The sequence below is a fragment of the Platalea leucorodia genome, assembly GCF_965183815.1.
Source record: "Platalea leucorodia genome assembly, chromosome: 1".
NCBI classification, from domain to species: domain Eukaryota; kingdom Metazoa; phylum Chordata; class Aves; order Pelecaniformes; family Threskiornithidae; genus Platalea; species Platalea leucorodia.
The window spans coordinates 132,348,792-132,366,062 of NC_138823.1; the positions used below are offsets into that span (position 1 = coordinate 132,348,792).

The 17,271-nt window shown below is 43.1% G+C and overlaps 1 protein-coding gene across 1 annotated transcript in view; it reads left to right on the forward strand.

The window, feature by feature from the left end:
- The first annotated feature begins 6,239 nt into the window (after positions 1–6,239).
- Positions 6,240–17,271, forward strand: part of OSBPL3 (oxysterol binding protein like 3) — an 89,412-nt gene continuing 78,380 nt past the window's right edge. The window contains exon 1 of the mRNA XM_082303759.1: positions 6,240–6,324. The gene's annotated coding sequence lies outside the window, so the exon portion shown is untranslated. The remainder of the gene's footprint in view (positions 6,325–17,271) is intronic.

A 17,271-nucleotide genomic window follows, 5' to 3' on the forward strand; every position in this document is an offset into this window, starting at 1 on the left:
CCTCCAGTGAAATTCTTACCTAAGTACATATATCCAAGGGCTGTGGCAGTGGATAGGTTTGCTACATTAACTTTTTACTGACGTGCAGGTCGGGGGTGCAAAGTATCAATAGGCACAAACTGGCTCTAACTGTCTAGTCTGAGAACTGGGAGACTGACTGCTCACTGGAGCAGGAAGGCTCTTTGGTTGGAGGCCAGGAGCCTAACTTTAAAGTGAGTTGATTCTCTGCCCTTTCATTGACGTCAGTCAGGAATAACTATTTGCTAACTAGTTTAATGTCTGTAGCTGGACTTCCACACATTGTCGGGGCGTGCTTGTTACTGCCATTATTGACCCTTGCTGAGTATCACATGCACTCCAGTGAAGCACTAGCAACTTTAAGGAGTTCACACAACGGAAAACTTTGCTGGCAGAAAGTGTACCTTGTAGGTACAATTTAAAAGGGTTGAACAATATAATTTATTTTTACTTTGAAGTGAAATGCAAATCCATCTATCCCCTGGCCTTCCATAAAATGCCTTCCAGGTATAAATTCAGTGCCTTATCTTACCTTTTGCTTTCATGGTCCCGAAAGAATGAAATAACTTGACATCAGCAGTTTTTATGCATTAATGTTTCCACATTTTTTCCTATTGTGTGTATTCAAAGGAAAATAGCAAAGCTAGCCCTAATAAGAGAAATCTGGATCCTATTCTCACTGCAGAAAACATGACAGTCTTCAAATATTAAAGAATCTGTGTGCAGCTCCTCTGAGAAAAGGCGAGCAGGGACCTAACCTATGCATTTGAAGTGCTCCATGCTGTGTTATGGAGAAAGAATAATACAAGAGGTATGCCTGCGCCTCACCCAGAGCCCAGTGAAGTCAGCAGAAACTCTGGTTGCAATCGAAAATATAGTCTTCCATCTGCAACTACATAAGACTTTAGAAAGGCAAAAAACCCACGCATGTGCAGTATCTCTGCTAATCCTTTGTGCCCCACAGGAGGTTCCTGTCTCTCCTCCTCCACAGAGAACCCCTCACTAGCAACCCAAATAACCAGGATTGCATCAGTAGGAAAGGATAATTCAACCCACAGTGCACTGAATTACACTGTTTCCTAATAGCTGTATTGCCCTCTGCCAGTTGAACGGCATCTGGACGCCAGATTCTGCAGAGACCTGTATCACATGTCTGTAAACATGCTTTCTGAATATGGTAAACTTCCATGTACTCTGATATTTTCTGCCTTAAGTAACATGGAAAAAATAGGACTATTTTTTTCCATCTGACTGCATTTTAGATAAATACTAAAATCCCAGAATACTTGGAAGAATGAGTAATAGTCACCAATGAGGAGGAGGAGGAGAAATGCTATAAAACAGCATCTGGTGTGTATGAAACCAGCACAAGACTGACAAATCCCGAATCTTCAATTGCCAGTTTGTTCAGCTTTTCTTCTTAAAGGAAAATGCTACTATTTAAAAAAAATCAGAATCATTTTCTCTTGAAAACCTTGGAGTTGCGTCTCATTTCCAGGTCAGTATTAAAGTTACTGCTTAAAGCATGTCCTCGTCTGTGTGAAGCAGAAGCTTAGTGATTCTTAACTCCCTGTTCTTCCAGCAGTCTGGATGTTAGATTTACTCATTCACCACAGGGTGACCACTTGACATTCACAAGTTGGCCCTCGAATGCAGTAAGCCTGGGAGCTAGACCCAATACAACTAGGCCCTCCCAGTTTCCCCAGAGCTAAAGGAAACAAACAAATGCAAGTCAAATCAACAGCAAGAAAAGTACTTTTAGTACCAGTGGTGAATGTTACTATTTGGAATTCAGCTGTTTCCAAGTCCACAGATCCTATTGTGGCAGGTGCTGCACACACACACACACACAAAAGACAGAGTTCTCCAGAGTCTGCATTTTTGGCTTTTTGGGTTTTTTTTTAAAGAATTTATGTTGCATGCCTTCTCTGTTTCTTTGGTGTTGCACTGGTGCCTTCCGGGATGGATCAGCAGTGCTGTGGAAAGAGGCTGTAAAGCTATGATGTGTCATGTTACCCAGTGGGTACACACTATGCATGGTCATGGCAGCCACAGTAAATCTGTGCATCTTATTAATGTCTGCTGCCTGGTTCACCCTACTCCAGCTTTGTAAGTCTTGGGCCAGAGCGAACTTTTTTTGACTATTTGGCACAGGGACTCTCCTGAAGAGCAATTTGGGTAAGGGGAAATGAACGCCTGCTTACTTTCTCCACTGTGGTACGCTCCACAGGGATAATTCCTTGCTGAGTGCCAAGCTCATGGATATTAATTCCTTTTCAGTTTTTCGCCTTCCCATTTTGACTAATTTCCAGCCACACATCTGCTTTGCCAACATGGAAAGACTGTAAGACCTCCTGCTCTCTCTGCCCTCACCTGAATGAGTGAACTACAGCCAGTTAAGCAGCGTGTAAGGAGAAGAGTAAAGGTTGCTGTGACAGTAGGTCTGCTTTTCCCCACAGCTGTAGAGCTCTGATCACTATATAAATGAAGGGCAGAATTGAGACTGCTAAAAGTATTTGCAACAATTAATGGGTTTTGCAATACATGCGAGATGCTTTCACATAGGCATTACAGCATCAGGCACTTCAGAGGTAAACTTGGTACCTCAGAGGTATTCGGAAGGGCTCCAAAGGAAATTTAACAAGGCTGATTCTAGCTGGGAAGCCAGACAAGCCGCGGAAGAAGACCCAGTGACTATGGTCACATGAAAAGAGGCCTGGGCAGATTAGGGAGAGAGGCAAACATTTAGAAATACCAGCAAGAAGGACACAGGTAGTGCCAGTAGCTTAGACAATACCAGCCTGTAAATGCAACAGGACAACAGCAACATTTGCCAAAGCATTGCCAATGGGATAGAAGGCTTCTCAGCGGTCATTGAGAATAAAATAAAAGGTACTGGCATAAGGACAGAAATGACATGATGGGGAGGGCTGGTGGAAGGAGGAAAGCTGCCAAGGACAGGTTTATTTTGGTGCACAAGAAAAGATGTTGCTGAATTTCAAGACAGATAACTCCTGCCCAGGACTGAAGATATATGTGTGTAGTCATCAGAAGAAAAAGACAGATTAATCCAATAACTTTGCTACGTACACAACTCTGCTGCTGCTCACACCTTTCTCGGCCACAAGGATACTGATACAAGGATTCCTCTGCTGTAAATGTAGAAGCTCTTCACAAGTCTTATTTGTCTTAGTTGTTCAGCTCAAACCACAGGACACAACTTGTATCTCACAATGAGCCTTTCTCTGACTGGATCACATACATGGTATGGAAGCCTGTTCACTCACACAAGACTGAGATTGCTTAAATATGAAACGTCATTGCATGTCTTTGAGTTCAATAGAAATGCGGTAATTATTTTCACCTAATAATTAAAAAAAAAAAAGGCTGGAAATCAAAAGACAATCCCTTTCACTGCACCACTGGAAACATTATTGTGAACTGTCTCTACAAAACCACAGGAAAGAGCAAGATAAAAGGACACTGGTAGAGTTTTAATTCAGGTCATGTAATTTAATGCTGAATTATATTAGATCAAAGGGAAACTGAATTAAAAAAAAACACCTGTTGGATTACGCAGAATGGAGTTCCTCTTCTTAATAGCTCTGGAAAGATTATAGGGTCATGAGGCTCCATCAATCATAACAGAAAAACCAAAGAGGAAGGATAAATCGAAGGTTAAGTGCATGGAAACACCCTAACCACCTTCCTTCTACTATTATAAACCGGATGGGTTTGTGTTGATGGATCTATTAAGAAGGAAAAACAGAAATCTGTATTCAGACAGAGGCTTTATGCTTATACATTTCCCCTGATGTATACAACCTTCTTCTATTTTGCCATCTCAGTTAACAGACTGTCACTATTTCTCTATGTGTTGATTTTCTAACGGAAAGAATAACATTATTCTCAAAGGGCTGCCTATTAATTTATTTCTAAACTTTTTTTTAGCACAGGAAAAGAGAGCACTCCAATATTTTTTCGTTGTTTCTGTTTAACAGAAGGGCAGAACAAAAGGAAAGGAAACAAAGCCGTAAATCCTTAGAAAGACCAAACTCCTTCCTCATGCAACTCCAGTGAAATAATTTAATACAGCCCAGAGATGTGCTCAGTCCACGTTTTTTGCTGTGATGAACACAGGAACAGCAAATGTCCTAAATGTTTCAGGAACCTCAAATAGTGCAATGTCTATACAGCAGGACGCAAGATGGAGATTTTGGACCAGAAGAGAATTTTATTTTTCTTTGTTCGTTTCATTTCTGTTGCAAGGGCCTGGAGACTGTACGTCCTCAGGGAGCCACCTAGTTCCTTTCTAAATCAAGAGGTGGTCCGAGTTTGGTTTCAGTGGCAGCTGGAACAGGCCACACATGCATAGTAAACATACTGTTACCTAACAGTATGTTATTACATCATGTGATCACTGGAAAGGTGTACCATCAACATATTCCAGTTGCCTAATTCTTCCTTAACTGATTTGCTGCTGCAGGCTATTTGGTGCCATTAGTTCAACAATTGTGCTCTTTGAAAGGATAGTACTAATTTTGTCCTAAAACTTGTGTTTATAAAAACAAACTTTTATAAAACCTGAAACCTAAGGAATTGCTGTATGCTATTTTTAAATTTCAGTTGTTTGCAAGCTGGTAAATACCCTCTGGCAATAGCTAAATTCCCACACAGCAGCAACCTGAAGCTACATTAAGCAATATAATCGAAACTACAACTGCTTCTGTTGCTTCTCATTGACTTTGTTGCTTGATGCTGACCAAAACATCATTGCTTGAGTTTTCATCGTGTAGGCAGCATCTCCTCAAGCTATCATCAGGCTGTATGCTTACAGTCAGCAGCAGAGGCAACAGAAGTCCTCTCTGCTGGAGTGGCACACAGGCCAGCTCTGAAAGCGGCATTCAAGGCATTTGGGTCGCTTTGGTGTCTATGGTTTGAGAACCGTCTGCTGGATACTGTTCTTAATAAATCTGATACACTGTGGTGTCTCTCATGCCCTTATAACAAATAAGATTTCATTCAAAGCGCAAGGTACTATTCTACTCCTAGGTTATGCTACCACAAGTTCCCATCCATGAACAACCTCCCTACCTTTTGGGATGTCACTTCAGCTTGCTTTTCCAAACGCTTCTGCTCTTTCCTAATGCAGCATAAATGGTATAAATGAAGAAAAGGGTTTTTTTCCTATAATCACTCCAGTTGAGAAGAGCACCAAGTTCTGAGTGGAATCAAAAAGCAGCTGATCAGTTTTGGGCACATGAGGCTGAGGAGGGAAATCAGGGTGGTTCTTCCCACTCCCCTCCCCTTCTCCTAAGCGTGGATTAAATCGCACTTTGTAAATAAAAACCGTGTGACTTGTGTGCCAGGTCACATCCCGTCTACGTCCTCGCAAGCGGTAATAATTTTGGAAAGATTTAGCGCACACATTAAAGGGTTCGTGGAAGCAGTCCAGAGCGCTTCTAACGGCTTGGATCTAATTAGTCATTCAAGTTGTTTCTTTTTAAATAAGACTCAGATGAAGATGCTAATTTTAGGATGCCGGCGCGGGGCGGGGGGGGGCGGGGGGAAGCGGAGGGGAGCAGGGTGTGTGTGTGTGTTTCTCCCCCACCTCAGGAGCCCTTCCCGAGGCGGCGGCAAGGCCGGGCGCGGGGAGCGCTCCCCGGTCGTTGATCCCCTCAGGCCGTCCCGGGTGCGGCCGCCCCCCGGCGAGCCCTCCCTGTCAGCGCCCGCTCGCACTTCGCCCCGAGGGCGCGGACGGGGCGGCTGAGGCAGCCATCGCTCCCCCGGCTCCGAGGCCCCCGCAAGGCCGGTGCGGGCTCAGCGCCGAGCACCGCCTGCCCCGTCCCAGCTGCTTAAAGCCGGCTTAACCCGGGGCTCCCGTCCCCGCCGCCCCTCGGGGACCGCTCCCCACCTGTCCGCCGGGCGCCGCCCGTGACGTCATGGAAACGCCGCCTTCCCCTCCCCAACGGCCGGGGAGGACGGGCGGGAATAACGCCTCCTTACCACGGGGGCGGGGGGGGAAGTGAGCGGGCGCTTCCCGTTGGTCAGGGCGGCTGCCAATCGAGCGCGACGGTCCCGCCCCCGGTCCCTCTCCTGGACGTTCCCCAGAAGCCGAAGGGAGCAGGGGTGTCGCTCCGCGCGCCCCCGCCGGGACCGGCGCAGGTAGAGCGGCTCTTTATGGTTGCGGTTGTCGCTCCCGCCCGACTCCTTCTTTCCTCCCGGCTGCGGGGCGCCGCCGCCCGGGGGCCATGGCGGGGGCGCCCGGCGGGCGGTAGCTCGGCCGGCGGCAGGTGAGGAGCTCAGGTGGGTGTCCGAGCGGGGCGGGCGGCCCCTTCCCCGCCGCGCCGTAGGGACGGGGCAGCGGGGTGGGCGGTGTGGCGAGGCGTAGCCCCCGGGCGGGCGGCGATTGCGGCCCCCCCCCCCGCGGTGCCGGTGGTCCGCGGGGCGGGCCGGCGAACTCGGCGCGCGAGAAAAGTGGCTTTTTAGCACACAAAGAGCCGCTTTCTCGGCCGGCTCGCAGCGGGAGCCCCGAGGGCTGCTGCCGGCGCAGCGCCTTGGCTCCCGCCCGCCCCGCCGAGCCCCTCTCCGCTCAGCTCCTGCGGCCCTCGGGGGCTTCGGGGGCGCGCTGCCGGCGGCTGCTCGTCCATTATTTAACTCCCGGTCCGCTCCCTGCGGCAGCGAGACGGAGCGAATTCCAGACTGGCTGCGACAGAGCGGGCGGCTGCTTCCCGAGGGCACCCCCGGGCGGGAGGCGGCGGGCGGGGGCGCGGGCCGGTCTCCCCGCGGGCTGCCTGCTCGGGGGGCCGGGCTGGCCGCGGCGGGCTGCCAAGCCCAGCTTCGGAGGCCTCGGGCGTGCTTGCAGAGCCGTCGCTCTCGTCTAAATCTGTGGCTCTCTGTGCTCGTGTAAAATAAAAAACGCCACCGTTTTGGGGTGGGTTTTTTTTTTTTTTTCTTCCTTCTTGCCCACATCTTCAAGAAAATAGGTTAATTAAATCTAGCCGCTTCGGTTTCCAGGTTGATTTAATTTCCATTTGAGGACAAATTAGGTAACACGAGCATTTGAATACTCCATTACTTGAAAACTCTTTGGTACAGTTCACTGACAGTGAAGTACTCTTCGCTGATGCTTGCTGATTTATTTTTACTAGGAGGATATCTGGAATGGCTAGAGAAAAGGGCGTTTAATAAATTTACTTCTTCCTTGTAAGGTAACTTGTCTGCTTTACGTTTTTGTCCTAGGCCTCTAAGGATGGTAGCAGTCTTCTTCCTTCTCTGCTTTCTTGAGAATGGACGCAGGGAACAGTTGGTTGTTGCTTCATCCCTTGACTTTCATTGATTAATCATAGAGTTCAGAATGTTTCACTCTATTTAATTTCAACAGAGCTTGTAAGTCCGGTTTGGGTATTTAAAGCAAGTGTTTTTATGGACATTTTCTGCAAAGCCATGGGTAACAACAGTTTTAATTTCTATGAGCTTTGTTTTTTATTATTGAAAATCTTTAAAAAAAAAAAAAAATCTTAAGTAATACTCTGTAGTCTGTGCTCCCAATCGATTAAGCTAAATATTTTCCACTGTGATTCCTAGTCCATTTACAAAGCAATAGCATTCACAATGCTTTATTCTCTTTTTCTTTACTCTGATATCCCCCTCCCCACACACTGCGTTAGGCCCATTTATGTCCTCTCTTACACTTTTGTATAATATCTGGGTTTCCATGCAGGAAAGGTCAGAGGGGAGTTTTGGGGATTGGAGAGGCTCTCTGTGTATGAGTGTGTGGTTGGGCTGAAATTACTAGCATGTTCACCAAGGGCAGGAAATGATGGTGAGACTCAGCTGGAGTTTGGTTATTGCAACACTGCATGTGTGGCCAGCTCATTCACTTCTGCAAATGTAAGTATACTGTATTTTATACAAAACCTTATTTTTTTTCTTTTTTAGTAGCTGTGTGTATGCCATCGTAAAGAATCGGGTCTAGTTCAAACCATATCTATTAAACAGATGCATATCAGCCTAACAGCCTTCATTTGTTGCATTCTGTGTAGGTCTCGTTACATGCTGTGTAGAAAGTACAGTGAAATACGGCATTATTCTGGCAGTCTCAGACCGTATGGTTTCTAATTGTAAAACTGAGTTTTCAGTTGCTATAAACAGTGCTCTTAGCTACAAAATGAAAAAAGCCTTCTTATTGAAGAGGTAATACATATACAAATTGCTGTTATATTTTCGGCTTAAATTTTATTTGCTGTAATGTGCATTTAAGAAAAAAACGCAGTGATGAATGAGGCAGCAGAATGAGTATGTGACTGCAGTCATGGGGTACTTCTATATGTCAGAAGCAGCATAGTATCTATATCAGCAAATTTTGATCTTATTGAAGTCAATAGAAATTTCTCAACTGATTTCTGTTATGTTAAGGTTTGACTCACCAAAGGTGCAAGGTTTTGCTGGTAAAAGGCTGGGGGATAGGTACTGTGATACACCACTACTAGGGTAGGCAAAGAAACTTCTAGGAGAATCTAATTGCCCTTTCCCGTATCAAGTTTCAGATAATAGGATGCAGATATTGTGTGATCTGACAAACAACTCTCCAGACTGGGACTAATGTCTTTCTGTTAGCAAATGTACCCAGCTCTGCTCTTTGAGGTGCTGGATATTCATGTCTGTCTTCTGCCTTTGTGGTTGTGTTCAAGCAGTATACTTCGGGCGACAGACATTGTTTTTGGTCTCCTGCAGCTGTCACTTGTGGTACAAGTATGTAAACCCTTGAATACTGTGCCTGGAAATACATGTTTCATTGCTTTAGTTTCTAGTTTATCTGAAGGACAAGTTGTTTTTCTGTATGTAACATTCTGTCCTGTTGTGGGTGCTTGTCCTTGTTCTGCTAATGTAAAATACATTTCCTCAATGTTAATTTCTAATTACCTTAGAGTGAAGTTTGCTGTCTGCCTTCAAGGTTGAGTGATGTGGGTGTTGCTGGTAGTGAATATGACAATCTAGGTAAAGTTGGAAACATAATAGCTAAGAAAAGCACAACTGTGGGTCTGATCCTGAGAGGCAGGATATCCGTAACTCCTTCTTTCAATCTGTTTTAGCTTGTTGCTCATGCAAAGCTGCTTGTGACTTTCACGTAATGCATATGTTCAGAAATAGCAGATTCTATTATATATGAAGTTATGGCATGAGTTAACACAGTGTTTGAGTAGTAGTTTTGGAGCTCTGTCAATATGAACCGCATGGCGCATTGTTGCAAGTTGCTTGAAACACTTTCTAAAAAAAAAAAAAGTTGAGGGCAGCCTTAGTGGAGTAAGAAAACAGAAAACTTGTGCAAATTCTTTCTGATTTTTCTGTATTCAGGTGTCCCAACGGAGATAATTGTTAAATTATCAGAATTACTTTTTAAATACGAATTCAATGACAGTTCTGGTGCCTGCCTCGTTAGTAAAAGCAGTGAGCACTCTAAGAAGCGCTAGCTGGGATCGAGAAAGGCATTCGGTCGGTTCGGCCCAGTGCAGCTCAGCCTGCCTGGTGTGGCAGAGCAGCACTGACTCAGTGCAAGCTCCTTAGGGTAGAAGTCACGTGTTGGTGTGTAGCACTAAGCACGGCAGCGCTTAATACTATTTCAGTGTCTGGGCGCTCCATGATGCTAACCACGAAAGTAAAGAAAGAGAGTTCAGCCGCTTTTGATGTGGAAGATGCTAAGCAATTTTTGCAATGCCTATTTGCTAATGATTCACACTCTTTGCATGAAGGCTGTTCTAGACATGGCTGTTGAATCTTTTTTCTGTGGAAAATAAGTACTGATAAGCATGACTTGACAGGAATCCCTGTTATGTGCAACAGGAGGGAGGAATAAGAGTGAGAACTGACTTTTACTGACCTCTAAGCCCTAAGCTGAAGTAGCACATCGAGAATTGCTATGAGTTGGAGATCTCTCTAAGAGCTAGAAAACTTACTAATTATATATCTGGCCCTAAGACAGCCTGACATGAAGATAGTGACTGCCTAATAGCATCTGGTAAGTCACAGAAGGAAGGCTGCAGATACGATTCTTTGTGCCGCTGTGCGTTGCTTTTCAATTTTATAACAGTTTAAACTGAATTTGTAAAAGCCTTTCTTTGAAGTCATTGAACAGCATATTAGCCAAGCTCTGCATTCCTTGTCTGACCAAGAGGTGTGTATGTATCTGTGTTTCTAGATTTCTCACTTTCAAGTCCAGTTGTTAAATTACAAGTACTTGAACTGAAGATTCCCTCTTTAGTCTTTAAGTTGTGGGGTTTTGATGGCTGCATCGTATTTAGGTTGGCAAACACAGCTGCTGCCATGTCAACACTTAATTATTTCCTTCTAGACGTTTTCTTTGGCACTTATGTTAACATGGGTGTGCAAACAAATCTCCCTTTCTTTTGCCTTCCAATGTAATGCATGAATTGGGAATTAAGGAGATTTTTATTTTGATTTGTCTTTCCATAATAGCAACTTTTAAAGTGATGACTTCAGATTCTGCCTGCATGTTGGCTGAGCTGAAACCTAAAAAACTGTCACAGCAAAAACGTGGTAGTATGTGGTGCTGCAGTTGTCATGCAGCACTCGTGTTTAACTGCTGTTCTTAGAATGAAGAAGGTAACAATACAAAATAGTAAAGGTGAGAAACTAGTCTTTGTACTAGCGTTTATAACTATTCTGTGTTTACTGTAATGATACCTGACTTGTTGCCATTAGAAAAACCTGAAGTATTGGGATTTCTGGCCATTTGGTGTATCCTCTGATGAATGTTTTTAGAGTAGAAGTCTGAAATGTTTCCCTGGCTGAATGTAGTCGTACTTTTCCTTCATCTTAATTTCCACCAATTCTGTTATTGCTGCTTGTGATGATACTGCAAAGAGTCTATTATCACAAGTGTCATGTCTTATCTGTTGTGGCAATCGCTTAGGTCACTTCTAGGTCACCTCTCTCTAATCTGACTTATGCCACTTTTTCCTGTGATTCCGGAGGCTTTTTCTAGTCACAGTGTATGTGTTGTTACTGTCCTGATTTAGGCTGTTCCATTTTCATATAGTTTCTGGTGAAAATGAATGAAGCTCCTGGTCTTAATGGTTCCGATAAAGAACACCCATGTGGGTATATTCCATTTGCCTTACGTGTTTACTTCTTTCTGCCCAGAGAGTAGCTGAAACCACATAAGAGACAATTTCTAAATAGCTTGTCAGTCACCAACAGAACCGTGTATGCAGGAGACTTTATCCTTCTCAGTCCACAAGCCCATCTGTGTCACCGTTAATTCTGCTTGTTACAGAAGGTTAAGTCCTGCCCTTCAAGTTTTCACATGAGCAGAGTAGGGTGCAGATCTCTGGCACTAGTTTCTTCCATCTCGCCAACTACTCAGTTAAAAAAATTTTGTTGCAATGTCTCCCTCTTTTCCAAGATAATTGCTTTGCCAGTGCGTCTAGAAAAATAGCCTTGAGGAGGGATAGAGAGAGTTTCTTCGTACTTTTAGTTCCCCAAGTGAAATCTGCAATTCTTATTTTTACGGAACTTTTGCTGTCCTGTCTGGAGTGGCAAGAGATAGCTTTGAAACCAGCCTTGATAAGTTTTTATTGCCAAAAGGGTTCTGCCGCTGCCTCAGGCTGCGAGGCATAATAGCAGTGTCTCCCCTGAACATGATGCAGAACATGTCTTGCTCGTACTGGCTACCTGAGACTACGCTGGCTGAAACTGTATTGCTAGAAAAGAAGCTTGTTTAATAGCCTTATAAAATACCGTATTCTGAAGGAGAGTGAGTAGTACTATCATTTCTTTCTATATCCCTTGCTTGTGACAAATACGAGTGCTGAGATCCCCTAGACAAAGGTTTGACAGCATAAACTGTGAATTGAAGTGCAACTTACAATGTAGGGGGGAGGAGGAAGTTTTACTTTGAATGTGATTCAGCCACTGACCATCTCGTATATCTTTAAAAAAAAAAAAAAAAAAAAAACACAAAAAACACAAAAAACCAACCAAAAAAAAGGCGAGTGTCTGTTAATCTTCTGTGGTACTGCTTGAGCACTTTAAAATAACGAAGTGTAAACCGTCAGTAGCAATGTGGATTCCAAAGACATGCTAGTGATTACTGTCTGCCTACTGGGGAGCTGGTGAAGCTAACTCCAAAGGATGTGGGCTGCTGAGTCTTTGCTAGCTTGTTAAGATGACTGTGGTAGGAGTTTGTGGTGGCTTTCTTGGGTTCCCTCCCTGATACCTTGCTGCTTGCCAAAGGCAGGCAGGCTGGTACTTGCTGAGAGATACCTTTCTACAATTTGGTAACTGTGTGGGGTTTCCCCCCGCCCCCCCAATTGGACGTATCTGTGTCTGTGCAGCTCGGTGGCACGTAACCTCTCGGTTCTTGGTAACTACACAGCTGTTTAGGTGGCAGATGTTCTAAGAACTTGCTAGTCCATTTTTTTAGCAATGATTTCACCACCTCAAAAGAAGCAGGCTGGCTAGCATGCATCAGGCTATTTGGAGCTGGCGTTATTGCTAAAAGATTGCAGGTCTTTGCTTTTTAAGTAAGCGATAATGGAACAAAGAAACAAAAAACAATAAGCAAAAGATGTTATTAAGACTTAAGATCTTAAGATAAGATTTCTCCCTAACTTTTTTTTGCTAGTAAGTAAGAGTGATTAATAAGGCTCTGTGGTCTGCCCTGGTGCTGTCATGTCCTGGAAGCTTCTCAGAACTGCATTTTACTTGCTGTTACTGTTAAATAGAGTTACTTGAATCACTCAGAACAGCCATGTTTAGTTTCCTTAAAAGATTACATCCTGATAATGGTTTTGTCGCTTGTTAAGATATGTAACAGGACAGGACCAGAGGCAATGGACACTGAAACACAGGAGGTTACCTCTGAACATCAGGAAGTATTTTTTTCCACTGTGAGTGTGATTGGGCACTGGCGCGGGTCACCTGGAGATGTTGTGGAGTGTCCCTCCTTGGAGATATTCAAAAGCTGTTCGGACAAGGTCCTGGGCAGCCGGTTCCAGGTGGCCCTGATTGAGCAGGGGGATGGACCAGATGACCTCCAGAGGTCCCTTCGAACCTCAACCATTCTGTGATAATTCTACCAGTGTATTTTGAAGTTTAGTGTAGTGCAACTCTGCTCTTCAAATTCTGTTAGATCTAGAAATGATTTCGGAAAAGCCAGAGTCCTGGTGTTCTTTTCCATTCTTGCCCGGGCCTTAACTGAGTCAATAAGCAACCTTGTGGGTGGGATATAGGTCATCTTTCATACAGCAGGGTGTAACCATTGTTGGAATAGACTTCTTATGGAGGATTGGTAGTGTCCGTCTGACAGAATTTGACTTCTAGAAATAGAAAAGAACTAGAACTAATGGGGTTTGCTAATTTGCTGATACTAAGGTCAGATAACAAGCAATTTGCATATGAAGAGAGAAGAATCTAGGGTAAATCTAGTCCTGTTGTTGAACTTTAGTAACAACCATGTTGGGAATAAGAGTTGATATTTCTTGCTTGTATTCTGATTAAGGTTGAACAATGGAAGGAAAAGAATTTAGGTGTTGGTCTACAGGACTTTGTCATGTCTTGGGAAGAAAGCTTCTGTTTTTTAAGAAGTGAATTCGGTAGGTGTACCCTTACTGGCATCAACAAATACTATTTACTGAATAAAATGATGGACAGCTAAGATGTGTCATGGACCCTTATTTGCCTACCACTGTGGTATCTGTACCACTGCTAGGCTGAGCGGGCACCCAGCTGGGTTTAGATTCCTGGGCTGGGTATGGGGCGCTATTTTGTCATGTTATTCTTAACCTTCCATCCAAAAAAACAGATCTAAAAGGAAATGAAATCTAAAGTTTGGGTGTTGAGCAAAATATCGTGCCAAAGTATTATGTTTGATTCTTGTCTCCCTTAAATGAATGGTACTGATAATTTTTTACTGAGTGACCTAGCTAGGAGTTAACAATTCAAAGCTCTTACACTACTGCCACAGCTGCTGAAATTCAGGAAGTATAAAACCCATTCATTCTTTCCTGTTTTTTTTAAAAAAAGAAAAAAGTGATATTACTGAGTTCATTTGCAGATTTGTTACTGTCCTTCAAATCTGCATCTGCAAGGTATTAAAACCAGAAGGACTCAATATTATGATAACCTTATAAACCTTACAAAACTAAGGCTCACTTATCTCCCCGTGCTTAGAGAATCTCATATTGTTGAGAAAGGAGAACTTGCTGAGGTAGGGAACTGCTATTGTGAATAAATAAAGTTCTCACCTTTTAGCTGATGTCCAGTTTGTTTTGTTGAAACAAGGTTTTTAACATCCTTTTTCTTAGAATAAGAATAAAAATGCAGTGCCGAAATCATGCTGTTTCATTCAATTCACTGAATAAATATGGAACTGCATTTCAGATTCGGAGATAAGATGTTAGAATTTTCCACAGGATAGCTGAATCATAGGCTTCTCTCCACACACACACACACACACACACTTCATTTCATGGCTTATTTTCCTATGTATAATACTATATTGTACTGTACCCTTTGAAGTTCAGCAGGATCAGTGCTTCCACTTGAAAATCAACAGCAGGGCCATTGCCAGGGTGTCACTTTTGCAGATGAGACTTATTGTTTGTTTGCTTTTTTTTTTAAAGAAAAAAATGGTATTGTCAGGCTTTCACAAAATGGAGTATTTAATAAGCGTGGCTTGTAAATTTTTTTTTTCTTTTATTGCAGGAACACTTAAGTATACAAGGTCGCTTTCTTCTGCCATGTCATAAGCATGCCGTTGGTGTGGTGTACTGAACATCCCTTACTGGTGATAATCTTACATTTTTAAAAGTTCAAATTTCAAGTAATGGGACACCATTGAGTATTCTTAAATACATACAAGGTCATTGTTTTCATTAGGCAGGCTTTAATAATCTACTTTTAGTCCTAGTTGATTAGTTTAATAAGGTGAGCAGGGAAGATGCAACTTCCCACTTATTTCTAGCTGTATTGTCAGCCATCTCTATTTTTAAATGAGTGCCTTCCTTAATTTCATAGTAATTCAGTGGTAGAACAGTGGCTGTATCTCAGTATCAGTGGCTGTATCTCAGGAAATTTTTGTGGGGCATGTCTGTGGTGATGACTGCTTCTGACCTGAAGAGGCTTGGGAAATCTTGGTTTCTGAGGCATGGCTCAGCATTTGAAACCATCCACATTTTCCTAACTGTGGATGCTGTTTCAGTCTTGATAGTGCAGACATAATGACAGTTCACATTGAACTACCAATTATTTACTTTAATATGACTAGAATGCATGGTTAGCATAAACACACCCTCTATTCAGTGCAGGATGAGAGTTGTTTGAATCTGGTTTTCTCAAATTAAACTATTAAATAGTAGTTCAGTGTGCAGAGCCCTTCTGCAAAACGATCATCTTTGCTTGCTGTTAAGTGAATTTTATGTTCTAAACCACAAAATGTTTGTCCCTTGAATATTAGGAAGATGTAATGCCTTTCTCACTATGGCCTGTCTCCCAGCACTCGCATCTTGCAGAACTTGAATTCTTGAGGGATTTTCATCCTTAAGATCACTGCTCAACAGTCTGCAAGTGCATTGCCACTCAATCCACCTTGCAATGGGTTACTTGAGAAGAGAGAAGGTGTAGGCTGAGTGTCTGTTGTGCATTACTTTATCAATAAAATCGTATCTTCTGTATTAGCCTAGCCTGATGCACTTACAGCTGTGAGGAAGGGTGGTATTTGGTAAGGGAACTAGGGATGAAGGGTGGGAAAACATATTTTTATATATTAATGTACGTAACTTTAATTTTCACATCTTATTCTGGTTGACCAAACTGCTTTTTTTACTTCCCTGTAGTTCTTTTTGGCCCTTGAAAACAATGGGCATGTTCTGTGTAAATACAGGTGAGTCATCTTCGGAAGCTTTTTTGCCTGGTCTGTGAATGCCACTGAAATATTTGCACGCAAGAATGTTTTGTGGAATGTAGGAGGAGTGCAAACAAAAATCACAAGGCATAGACTGGCTAGCCTTGTGCTTGGGTTGGAAATGCTTGTTTCTATGGATCTGAGTCCCAGAACTCTGGAAACTGCAGTCATCGGCTTCAGAAAGGCACAGGCATGCAAAGTATTGACATTGAATTAAGAAGAAAATAGCAACAAATTTCATTGTCAGAATTGATGTAGCGGAAGCTACATATGTCTGGTAGCCTAAACATAGATTCTAAAAAGTATGGTTTCCTTGATCTGCCACTTTTTGAAATTAATATTCCTTAAAAAAACCCAAGAAAACCCACCAAACTTTTGTTCACAAAAGAAATATATATGAGTGAGTAAAGCTGAAGTAATTTCTTTTTACTAATGGAAATTATAGAGTATTAAGGCAAGGTCAGTTTGCATCCCAGCAACAGTAATGTTGATAAGTAGTATATAAAGACTTCTGTGCTGAAAGTGGCTGTACTGACAGATCACAAGACTGAAAGAGAGTTCCTGAATACTCGTGTTCAGTATTTGTTGCAGTCAATGCATTTGTATATTCCCTTTTGTAAAGCGACAAGCATCATTTTAAAAGTCAGAGCTTTGTCCCTAGGTGTCTCATTAACAAATTATTTCAAAACTTCCCTGCTTTGACTAAAACTTTATTCCAGGGTTCTGGCTAAACGTATCCATGACCAGTTTGTACATCTGTCTAAAACTGGCATTTTCTCTCAGAGTTTATAAAAGCATCTACATTCTCTCTGAGCCTTCGTAAACTGGTTAACTTTTTGCTCCGTTTACGTGGTGGTAGATTCTCCATTTCCCCCAGTCAGTCTGGGAGACCTGTATTTAGACTTGAAGAGATGCAGAGAATCTTGTGTTGTGGCTGACCAAGTATGCTCATGGTATTCACTTCAGGCAATATTCTGCTGTCAGTCTTCCTTGCATAAGCTTACAGTGATCGCAGGTGTGTCTTAGGTGCTATTTGTTGTTTCCTGACCAGATTAGGTGCTGGCAGTGCCTTGCACAATGACTTTTTTAAATGCTTCCCTATATGTCTCTGTAGGAAATGCCTTACTTTATGTCAAAGGGGAGCTTTTTTCTCTTTTCAGACCTTCATCAAATTGGTGATGGAGTGAATGTGTAATCAGCTCATACATGTAAGTACCTTCCGCTCCTTGGTCACTTCTAGCTGTCATAGCAGAACTTCTGCTTGTCTGACTCCTCAGGTCCTGACCTTGGCCTCAGGACTGATGAACTGCATTCCCTGTCACCACTTC